Source organism: Leucoraja erinacea, chromosome 37 (genome assembly GCF_028641065.1).
Source record: "Leucoraja erinacea ecotype New England chromosome 37, Leri_hhj_1, whole genome shotgun sequence".
Lineage (NCBI taxonomy): Eukaryota > Metazoa > Chordata > Chondrichthyes > Rajiformes > Rajidae > Leucoraja > Leucoraja erinaceus.
The window spans coordinates 12,977,194-12,989,197 of NC_073413.1; the positions used below are offsets into that span (position 1 = coordinate 12,977,194).

Here is a 12,004-nt window from a genome sequence, read left to right on the forward strand (position 1 = left end):
CACCCTGTGCCCCCCTGTGACCCCCACCCTGTGCCCCCCCCTGTGACCCCCACCCTGTGACCCCCACCCTGGCCCCCCCCTGTGACCCCACCACCCTGTGCCCCCCTGTGACCCCCACCCTGTGACCCCCACCCTGTGCCCCCCTGTGACCCCCACCCTGTGACCCCCACCCTGTGCCCCCTGTGACCCCCACCCTGTGCCCCCCTGTGACCCCCCACCCTGTGCCCCCTGTGACCCCCACCCTGTGACCCCCACCCTGTGCCCCCCCCACCCTGTGACCCCCACCCTGTGCCCCCCCCACCCTGTGCCCCCCTGTGACCCCCACCCTGTGAACCCCCACCCTGTGCCCCCCACCCTGTGCCCCCCCTGTTGACCCCCACCCTGGGACCCCACCCTGTGCCCCCCTGTGACCCCCACCCTGTGACCCCCAACCCTGTGCCCCCCTGTGACCCCCACCCTGTGACCCCCACCCTGTGCCCCCCCCCCCCCCCTGTGACCCCCACCCTGTGCCCCCCTGTGACCCCCAACCTGTGACCCCCACCCTGGCCCCCCTGTGACCCCCACCCTGTGACCCCCCACCCTGTGCCCCCCTGGGTGACCCCCGCACCCTGTGACCCCCACCTGTGCCCCCCTGTGACCCCCACCCTGTGACCCCCACCCTGTGCCCCCCCTGTGACCCCCCACCCTGTGCCCCCCTGTGACCCCCACCCTGTTGTGCCCCCTGTGACCCCCACCCTGTGACCCCCACCCTGTGCCCCCCCACCCTGTGACCCCCACCCTGTGACCCCCCACCCTTGTGCCCCCACCCTGTGACCCCCACCCTGTGCCCCCCCACCCTGTGCCCCCCCACCTGTGACCCCCACCCTGTGCCCCCCCACCCTGTGACCCCCACCCTGTGCCGCCCCCACCCTGTGCCCACCCTGTGACCCCCCACCCTGTGACCCCCACCCTGTGACCCCCACCCTGTGACCCCCACTCTGTGCCCCCCACCCTGTGCCCCACCCTGTGCCCACCCTGTGACCCCACTATGGGCCACCCCCTGTGACCCACCCCCCCCTGTGCCCACCCTGTGCCCACCCTGTGACCCCCACCCTGTGCCGCCCCCCACCCTGTGCCCACCCTGTGACCCCACACTCTGTGCCCCCACCCTGTGCCCACCCTGTGGACCCCACTATGCCCACCCCCTGTGACCCCCCACCCTGTGCCCCCCACCCCTGTGCCCCACCCCCAGGTGCAGACGCTGAACGAGCAGGAGTGGCAGCGCAGCCACAGCAGGCGGGGTTTTGGCCACACGTGGGCCCAGGCCTTCGACAGAGAGGGGGGACGGCTCGGACGGGGAGGTTACGAGGGGACGCCGTCTACAGCTCGGCAGATGTGCTCCTCCCCCAGCGGGCAGACAGATGTGCAAACACTCGCCCTGATGCTGCAGGAACAGCTGGAGGCCATCACAAGGAGATCAGGTTTGGGTGGAGGGGGGGTGAGGGGGGTGGCGTGAGGCGGGGGGTGTTGGCTGGTGTATTTGAGGGAGGGGAGAAGGGGGGGGGGGCTGGGGGACGGGTCGTAGGGGGGAGAGCGTGAGGGGGTGGGGGGGGACGGGTTTGGGGCTGTTCCGGGGGGGGGGGGGGGGAGGGAGACGGGCTTGGGGCTGTTCCGGGGGTGGGGGGGGGGGAGACCGGTGCTGCAGTAACGCCCCCCCCCCCCCCCCATCCACAGATGATCCAGGAGGAGAAGGAGACGACGGAATTGCGGGCGGAGGAGATCGAGAGCCGGGTTGGCGGCTCCATGGACGGGACGTCGGGCCGGTAACCCTCTCGTCCCTCCACTTCCTCACTCCCTCACCCCGCATCCACCCTGGCCAGCCCCTCACCCCCCAACAGTGGCCACTCCACCCCCCCATGACACCACCGCACAGCCCGCCCGCGAGAGAGTGACCCGGCTCAGCCTCGGCAACACGGTACGAGGGGGGGAGGGGTGGGGGGAGGGGTGAGGAAGGAGGGGGGGTGGGTGCCGGAGGGAGGGGCTGCGAGGTCGGATGTCAGCAGGGTCTGGGCGCGTTGACAACTAAAGTAACAGCAGGGGGGGGCGCCCCTTCGGCTCATCTTGTCCGCTCCCTAATCTCTACTACTTCGATCGCGGCCCCCTCCTGCACCGACCCCCCCCCCCCCCCCCCAGCACCGCCCCCCCCCCCAGCACCGCCCCCCCCCCAGCACCGACCCCCCCCCAGCACCAACCCCCCCCCCACCGCCCCCCCCCCCCCCAGCACCGACCCCCCCCAGCACCGACCCCCCCCCAGCACCACCCCCCCCCCAGCACCGCCCCCCCCAGCCCCCCCCAGCACCGCCCCCCCCCCAGCACAGCACCGACCCCCCCCCCCAGCCCCAACCCCCCCCAGCACCGCCCCCCCCCCCGCACCGACCACTCCCCCCCCATCACCGCCCCCCCCCCCAGCAGCAACCCCCCCCCCCAGCAACACCCCCCCCCAGCCCCCACCCCCCCCCAGCACCAACCCCCCCCAGCACCAACCCCCCCCCCCAGCACCCAACCCCCCCCAGCAGCAACCCCCCAGCACCCCGCCCCCCCAGCACCAACCCCCCCCAGCCCCAACCCACCCCCCCCCCCCACCACCACCCCCCCCAGCACCAACCCCCCCCCCAGCACCAACCCCCCCCCAGCACCAACCCCCCCCCAGCACCCAACCCCCCCCAGCAGCAAACCACCCACACCCCCCCCCCCAGCACCAACCCCCCCCCAGCACCAACCCACCCCCCCCCCAGCACCAACCCCCCCCCCCAGCAGCCAACCCCCCCCTTCCCAAGCAGCAACCCCCCAAGCCCCCAGCCCCCCCAGCACCGACCCCCCCCCAGCACCAACCCCCCCCCCCACGCACCAACCCCCCCCAGCACCAACCCCCCCCCAGCACCCGACCCCCCCCAGCACCAACCCCCCCCCCCAGCCCAACCCCCCCCCCAGCACCAACCCCCCAAGCACCCCCCCCCCCCAGCACCACCCCCCCCCCCAGCACCAACCCCCCCCCAGCACAACCCCCCCCACCAAGCCCCGCCCCCCCAGCACCAACCCCCCCCAGCACCAACCCCCCCCCCAACCACCACCCCCCCCCCCCAGCACCAAACCCCCCCCAGCACCAACCCCCCCAAGCCCCCCCCCCCCCACAGCACCGACCCCCCCCCAGCACCAACCCCCCCCCCCCAGCACCAAACCCCCCCAGCATCACCCCCCCCAAGCCCCTCCCCCCCCCAGCACCGACCCCCCCCAAGCACCCAACCCCCCCCCAGCACCCCCCCCAACCCCCCCCCCAGCACCGACCCCCCCCCCCCAGCACCACCCCCACCCAGCCCCCCCCCCACCACCGACCCCCCCCCCAGCACCGCACCCACCCCCCCCCCAGCAACCGACCCCCCCCCCCCACCGACCCCCCCCCCAGCACCGACCCCCCCCCCAGCACCAACCCCCCCCCCACCCGACCCCCCCCCCCCCGCACCGACCCCCCCCCAGCACCGACCCCCCCCCCCCCCACCGACCCCCCCCCCCCCAGCACCGACCCCCCCCACAGCACCGACCCCCCCCCAGCACCGACCCCCCCCCCAGCACCGACCCCCCCCCCCAGCACCGACCCCCCCCCCCAGCACCGACCCCCCCCCCCAGCACCGAACCCCCCCCAGTGACGCTGTCCGTGTGCAGGGCTCGCTGAGCCGGGAGGACTCGCGGGAGGACAAGGCCACGATCCAGTGCGAGACGTCGCCGCCCTGCCCACCCCGCGGTCCGTGCGCCTGGAGCGGGTGTCGCAGGCTCTGCAGGCCGGCGCGCTGGACGAACGCCCGCAGGTCAGTGAAGGTCCCCACGGAGGTCAAGGGGAGTGAGGGGGTGTCGGGGGGGGGGGTTGGACAGATATGTTATCGGGTCCGGTCTTTGGACAGGGTGGGTCCTGGGTGGGTGACAGGGTGGGTGGGTGTCAGAGTGGGTGGGTGTCAGAGTGGGTGGGTGGGGGTGGGGGGGTGGGTGTCAGGGTGTCAGGGTGGGTGTCAGAGTGGGTGGGTGACAGGGTGGGTGGGTGGGTGGGGTGGGTGGGTGTCAGGGTGGGTGGGTGTCAGGGTGGGTGGGGTGGGTGGGTGGGTGTCAGGTGGTGGGGTGGGTGGGTGTCAGAGGGTGGGGGTGTCAGGTGGGTGTGGGGGTCAGGTGGGTGGGTGACAGGGTGGGTGGGGACAGGGTGGGGGTGTCAGGTGGGTGGGTGTGTCGGGGTGGGTGGGTGTCAGGGTGGGTGGGTGATAGGGTGGGTGTTAGGTGGGTGGGTGGGTGACAGGGTGGGGGTGGGTGTCAGGGTGGGTGGGTGGGTGTCAGGGTGGGTGGGTGTTAGGGTGGGTGGGTGTCAGGGTGGGTGGGTGTCAGGGTGGGTGGGTGTCAGGGTGGGTGGGTGTCAGGGTGGGTGTTAGGGTGGGTGGGTGTCAGGGTGGGTGGGTTAGGGTGGGTGTGGGTGGGTGGGTGACAGGGTGGGTGGGTGTCAGGGTGGGTGGGTGTCAGGGTGGGTGTCAGGGTGGGTGGGTGTGGGGGTGGGTGGGTGTTAGGGTGGGTGGGTGTCAGGGTGGGTGGGTGACAGGGGTGGGTGGGTGGGGGGTGGGTGGGTGGGTGTGGGTGGGTGACAGGGTGGGTGGTGGTGTTAGGGGTGGGTGGGTGCGAGTCAGAGTGGGTGGGTGACAGGGTGGGTGGTCGCGGGGAGTGCGGGTGCGGGTTCGGTGTCTAATATCCCTCCCACTCGCTGGCAGTGCCGTGGGTGGGTTGGACGGGCTGGCAGCAGCAGCAGCAGCAGTAGCCAGGACTCGCTGCACAAGGCGCCCAAGAAGAAAAGCATCAAGTCGTCCATCGGTCGCCTCTTCGGCAAGAAAGAGAAGGGACGTATGGGGCACGGCGGGCGGGACTCCCCCTCGCAAGGTAGGTAGGAGCCCCCGGTGGGTGGGTGGGGGGGGAGCAGGTGGTGGGGGGGGGGGCAGATGGTGGAGGGGGGGGATGGTGGGGAGGGGGGCAGATGGTGGGTGGGCGTTGGTGGAAGAGAGGGGGGGCGGTTCAGGAGGGTGGGGGAGCAGATGGTGGGTGGGTGGTGGGGGGGAGCAGATTGTGGGTGGGCGGTGGTGGAAGAGATGGAGCGGTTCAGGAGGGTGGGGGTGATGCATGGCAGCTCACTACTGGGGACAACAGGGATCGATGGCGCTGGACGGCCCTGACCTCTGATCTTTCTCTTCTGCAGCCGGGACTCCAGACACCGAGGTCTCGCCCCAAGACCCACTGGGCCTCTCGAAGTTGGGGGGGGCTGCGGACAAAGACCGGCGGAATAAGAAGAAGTACGTTTGTGCGTTCTGTTACTCGTTGGTCAGAGCGGCCACAGCGTTCAATCTGAACCCCGAATCTGATGCCAACCCTGACCCCGACAGCGACCCCCGAACCCCAAACCTGCCGCTCATAATCCCGACCCTCCCCCTTGCCCCGATCACCCCCTGACAAGACCCTGACCTGCCCCAGCCCTGACCCCGAACTCGACTCAAAACTCCACGACCCTGACCCCGACTATTGGATGTTTGTAATGTCCAACCCCATCTGTCCTTCTCTGGGCGATGTTGCAGTTTGGTGATGGGGGTGGGGCAAGGCGGTGATGTGGGGGTTGGGAGAGGGGGGCTAGTTGAGGGTTGGGCATGGCGGTGATGTGGGGAGGGGGGTGGGAGCAAGCGGTGATGTGGGGGAGGGGGGGCTAGGAGAGGGGGGGGGTTGGGATATGTGGGGGGGGGTGGGCTAGGCGGTGAGTGGGGGAGGGGGTGGGGCAAGGCGGTGATGTGGAGGGGGGGGGGGAGAGGGGGGGGGGGGGGGGGGGGAAGGGGGGGAGGCAGGGGGGGGGGGGGGGGGGGGGGGGGAGGGGGGGGGGTTGGGGGAGGGGGGCTAGGAGAGGGGGTGGGGCAAGACGGTGATATGGGGCTGGGGGTGGGGCTAGGCGGATGGGGGGGGGGACAGGGGGAGGGACTGGACGACCAAGGGACCCCTGCTCTGTACCATGACTGTAGACCTTGTTCGCAGGCACGAGCTGCTGGAGGAGGCCTGTCGCCAGGGTCTTGCCTTTGCATCGTGGGATGGTCCCACCGTCGTGGCGTGGCTGGAGGTGAGATATCCGCCTTGATCCGGGGGGAATGGGGGGGGGAGGTTCGGTGACACAGCGGGCGGAGCTGTTACCTCACATCGCCAGGAACCCGAGGTCCATCCCCATCTTGGGTGCTATCTGTGTGGAGTTTGCACGTTCTCCCTGTGACCGCATGGTTTCCTCCCACTTTCCAATGATGTGTGGGCTTGTAGGTAAATTGCTGCAGTGGGTGTTGGTGAGAGAGGGGACCTGGGAGATTCAATGGGAATGCAGGGAGAGTGAAGTGGGATCAGTGTAGGATTGGTGGAAGGTGAGGACTTGGAAGTGATGCAGGATTCCCACAAAGTTAATTTGCAAGTAGTCGGTGCTATGGAAGGTGAATGCAATGGACTAGAATATAAAAACAGGGATGTAATGTTGAGGTTCAATAAGGCGCTGGTCAGGTCACTTTTGGCATGTTGTGAGCAGTTTTGGGCACCGTATCTGAGAGTGGACGGTCCAGAGGAGGTTTACGAAAATGATCCTAGGAGATGATTTCCTTAACATATGATGAGCGTTTGAAGGCACTGGGCCTGTACTCACTGGAGTTTAGAAGGATGAGGGGGTACCTCATTAAAATTTACCGAATAGTGAAAGGCCTGGATAGAGTGGATGTGGAGCGGATGTTTCCACTAGTGGGAGAGTCTAGGACCAGAGGGCACAGCCTCAGAATAAAAGGACGTACCTTTAGCAAGGAGATGAGGAGAAATTTCTTGAGTCAGAGGGTGGTGAATTTGTGGAATTCATTGCCACAGACGGCGGTGGAGCCCAAGTCAGTGGATATTTTTCAGGCTGAGATCGACATATTCTTAATTAGTAAGAAAGAACTGCAGATGTTGGTTAAAATCGAAGGTAGACACAAAATGCTTGAGTAACTCAGTGGGTGAGGCAGCATCTCTGGAGAGAAGGAATGGCCGATGTTTCAGGTCGAGACCCTCGGACTGACCAAGTGATGGATGTTGTGGTGGATGTTTGTGTTAAATGATATTGTGTATTGTGTGTTCTTTATCATTATACCGCTGCTGACAAATTCATTTCACTTGCACTTTATGTGCAATGTGACGAATAAAACCGTATTGTATTGTATTGTCTGCAGACTGGTGTCAGGACAGGGGGGGGGGGTGGGCAAAGATAGAATGTGGGCAGAAACAGTAAGACTGGTAGGAGAACTGGGAAGTGGATGAAGAGAGAGAGCAAGGGCTACCTGAAGTTAGAGAAGTCATTATTCATACCGCTGGTGTGTAAACTCTTCCCCTCTCACCCCCAGCTGTGGGTGGGGATGCCCGCCTGGTACGTGGCGGCGTGCCGGGCCAACGTGAAGAGCGGAGCCATCATGTCGGCGCTGTCGGACACGGAGATTCAGCGGGAGATCGGCATCAGCAACCCGCTGCACCGCCTCAAACTGCGGCTCGGCCATCCAGGAGATGGTGTCGCTCACCAGCCCATCAGCGCCAACCACCTCCCGCATGGTAGGACCCCCCCCCCCAACCCCCTCCCATCCAACCCCCCCCCGGCCCCCCACCACACCCCCCCCCCCCCCCACATCAACCCTGCCAAGCCCAGCCAACCCCCCACCCCCACCAACAACCCTGCCCAGCCCACCCCCCACCCCGACCAACCCCCCCCCACATCAACCCTGCCCAAGCCCACCCCCCCCCAACAACCCTGCCCAGCCCACTCCCCCCCCACCCCCCCAACAACCCTGCCCAGCCCACCCCCCCCAACCCCTGCCCAGCCCACCCCCCCCCCCCCCCCCCCCCCCCCACAACCCTGCCCAGCCCACCCCCCCACCCCCCCCCAACAACCCTGCCCAACCCCCATCCCCCCCAACCTCCCCCCCGCCAACAACCCTGCCCAACCCCCCGGCCAACCCCCCCCACACAACAACCCTGACCCCTCCCCAACACAAGCCCACCACATCCCGCATGGTAGGACCCCCCAATCCTTGTCCCCCTCATCCCCCCACCGTGACCCCCGACCGGCCCCATCCTCGTCCGCCCCTCCCCTCTGCTCTTATTTCCCCCTCACTATTATTCTTTATATTTTCCTCTATCTCCCCCGCTCGCTCTCTCCCCTCCGTCCCTCGTTCTCTCTACCCGAGGAATGGTTCTGACTCTGTGCCCTCTCTATCCTCCCCCCTCTCTCTCCCCTCCCCTCTCTCCCCTCCCCCTCCCTCCGGACTCCCGGGCCACGTGACCAGAACACGGGCAACGTCTGGGTGACGCACGAAGAGATGGAGTCGCTGACGTCGGCGACCAAGACGGTGAGTGTCAGGTGTGTCAGCTGTGCCAGGTGTGTCAGGTGTGTCCAGGTGTATCAGGTGTGTCCGGTGTGTCCAGGTGTGTCCAGGTGTGTCAGGTGTGTCCAGGTGTGTCAGGTGTGTCAGGTGTGTCCAGGTGTGTCAGGTGTGTCAGTGTGTCAGGTGTGTCCAGGTGTGTCAGCTGTGTCCAGGTGTGTCTAGGTGTGTCAGTCGTGTCTAGGGGTAACCAGGTGTGTCCAGATGTGCCAGCTGTGAGGCTGTGGTGCTGCACAGCTGCTTTGGCCCAGAAACAACAAAGTGTTAGAGACACCCACACTAACCCTCCAAGTTTGCGGATAACACGAAGCTGGGGGGCAGTGTTAGCTGTGAGGCGGATGCTAGGAGGCTGCAAGGTGACTTGGATAGGCTGGGTGAGTGGGCAAATGCATGGAAGATGCAGAATAATGTGGATAAATGTGAGGTTATACACTTTGGTGGCAAAAACAGGAAAGTAGACTATTATCTGAATGGTGGCCGATTAGGAAAAGGTGCAGCGAGGTGCAACGAGACCTGGGTGTCATGGTACACCAGTCATTGAAAGTAGGCATGCAGGTGCAGGAGGCAGTGAAGAAAGCAAATGTTATGTTAGCATTCATAGCAAAAGGATTTGAGTATAAGAGCAGGGAGGTTCTACTGCAGTTGTGCAGGGCCTTGGTGAGACCACACCTGGAATATTGCGTACAGTTTTGGTCTCCAAATCTGAGGAAATACATTCTTGCCATAGAGGGAGTAGAGAAGGTCACCAGACTGATTCCAGGGATGTCAGGACTTTCATATGAAGAAAGACTGGATAGACTCGGTTTGTACTCGCTAGAATTTAGAAGATTGAGGGGGGTCTTACAGAAACTTACAACATTCTTAAGGGGTTGGACAGGCTAGATGCAGGAAGATTGTTCCCGATGTTGGGGAAGTCCAGAACAAGAGGTCACAGTTTAAGGATAAGGGGGAAATCATTTAGGACCGAGATGAGGAAAACATTTTTCACACAAAGAGTGGTGAATCTCTGGAATTCTCTGCCATAGAAGGTAGTTGAGGCCACACAGTTCATTGGCTATATTTAAGAGGGAGTTAGATGTGGCACTTGTGGCTAAAGGGATCAGGGGGTATGGAGAGAAGGCAGGTACAGGATCATATCAGCCATGATCATATTGAATGGCGGTGCAGGCTCGAAGGGCCGAATGGCCTACTCCTGCACCTATTGCCTATGTTTCTATGTTTCTAACCCAGATCATACTGTACAGAAGAGTGTGGGAGTAACTCAGTGGGTCGGGCAGCATCTTTGGACAACACGGATACGTGACGTTTCACGTTGGGACCCTTCTTCAGCCACATTGAGTGTGTGTGTGTGTGTGTGTGTGTGTGTGTGTGTGTGTGTGTGTGTGTGTGTGTGTGTGTGTGTGTGTGTGTGTGTGTGTGTGTGTGTGTGTGTGTGTGTGTGTGTGTGTGTGTGTGTGTGTGTGTGTGTGTGTGTGTGTGTGTGGGGGGGGGGGGAGCTGGTGCAAGCCTGGCGGGTGATAGGTGGATACAAGGGTAGTGGGGGGGGGGGGGGGCAGTTGTTGTCCTAACTCGGGACTAACTTTCTCTCTCCCCCCCCCCCCCGCCTCCCTACCCTCTAACCTGCTGGCGGTAGGAACCCAAGGAGATCAGCTGGGCCCAGGTGGGTTGGCGTCTGTCCCCGTCCGCGCCCACGCTGAGGTCCGTTTTGTTGGTGGGTTGGTGGGGTGAGCGGGGCGGGCACCTTGAGACGCGGGGAGCTGCCGTTGTTTCCCGGACCCCGGCTTAGCTCGGAACGGCCCTCAATTCCAGGATGTGGTTGGGAACCAACGCTCGGAATAAACCAGGTGGGGGGGGGGGGGGGGGGGGGGGGGCACCGGGGGCCGCGGACACTGTCCGGGTGGGACAGGCGATGTCCGGTGTCACCTTCGGCGGGCGGGAGACATTCAGAAACAGAATTCACCCCCCCCCCCACCATCATCCCGCGCATTAGGGAGTCCCCTGGTCCCCGTGTGGGCTCCGTAACTCGGCCCCTCGATGTGGGATAGGTTTCCCGGTGACCTTTGCTCATGGCCCTCTGACAGATCCTGGCGCACGGTGACATGAACCACGAGTGGGTGGGGAACGAGTGGCTGCCGAGCCTCGGCCTCCCACAGTACCGCAGCTACTTCATGGAGTCGCTGGTAGATGCGCGCATGTTGGATCATCTCACCAAGAAGGAACTGCGAGGGCAGCTGAAAATGGTGGAGAGTTTCCACAGGTAGCGACCCCCCGCCGACCCCGCCGACCCTGCCACCTACCCCACACTCACTCCCTCCGAACCGTAACCCCCCCCCCTTCCTTCCCCCATTAACCCCCCTACAGACCCAGCCCCCTTAGGCTGACCCCCCCCCCACCACCCACGCCATCCCCACACTCCCCCGCCCCCCCCTCCACACCATCCCACGCCCCACCCGCATCCCACCCCCCATCCCACCCCCCCACGCCCCCCCCCCCACACCCCACGCCCCCCCACTCCCACACCATCCCACGCCCCCCCCCCCCCACCATTCCACGCCCCCCCACCCCCACGCCCCCCCACACCATCCCACACCCCCCCCCCACTGCCCCCGCCCCCCCCCACACCATCCCACGCCCCCCCCCCCCCCCCCCACACACATCCCACGCCCCCCCCCCACTGCCCCACGCCCCCCCCCCCCACACCATCCCACGCCCCCCCCCCCTGCCCACGCCCCCCCACACCATCCCCGCCCCCCCCCCCTCCACCCCCCCCCCCCACCCATCCATTGACCCCTCTACCATCCCACGCTCCCCCCCCCCCCCCCCCTGACCCATCCTGTTGCCCCCCCCCATGACGCGAGCTGTGTTCCAGGATCAGTCTACACTACCCCACATCTTGTGTCTAAAGCGGTTGACACTACGACAAGAAGGAGCTGGAGAGTAAACGAGAGGGCAGTCCATGACGCTAATCCAGGGTGAGTGGCCCCCCCCACGAGCGGGGTTTCTCCCCGGAGGAGAGAGCGGCAGAGGGGCGGGGGGTCCCCCCCTGGGTGAGGGGGGTTCCACCCCGGGGAGAGGGGCGGGGGGTCCCCCGGGAGAGAGGGCGACAAGGGGGTCCCCCCCTGGAGAGGGGCGGGGGGTTTTCCCTGGGGAGAGGGGGGGGGGTCCCCTGGGGAGAGGGGGGGTCCCCCGGGGGAGAGGGGCGGGGGGTTTCCCTGGGGAGAGGGGGGGGGTCCCCCGGGGGAGGGGGCGGGGGTCCCCCGGGGAGAGGGGGAGAGGGGCGGGGGGGTCCCCTGGGGAGAGGGGGCGGGGGGTCCCCTGGGGAGAGGGGGCGGGGGGTCCCCTGGGGAGAGGGGGGGGGTCCCCCGGGAGAGGGCGCGGGGGTCCCCTGGGGAGAGGGGCGGGGGGTCCCCCCGGGAGAGGGGGCGGGGGGTCCCCTGGGGAGAGGGGGGGGGGGGTCCCCCGGGGAGAGGGGCGGGGGGGTCCCCTGGGGAGAGGGGGGGGGGGGGTGCGGCCCCAGTCCCAGACGAGGTCCC

At 66.6% G+C, this 12,004-nt stretch overlaps 1 pseudogene; it reads left to right on the plus strand.

Annotated features, from left to right (window-relative positions):
* LOC129713720 (liprin-alpha-4-like) overlaps window positions 1-12,004 on the plus strand; it is a 41,577-nt pseudogene that overhangs the window by 26,264 nt on the left and 3,309 nt on the right.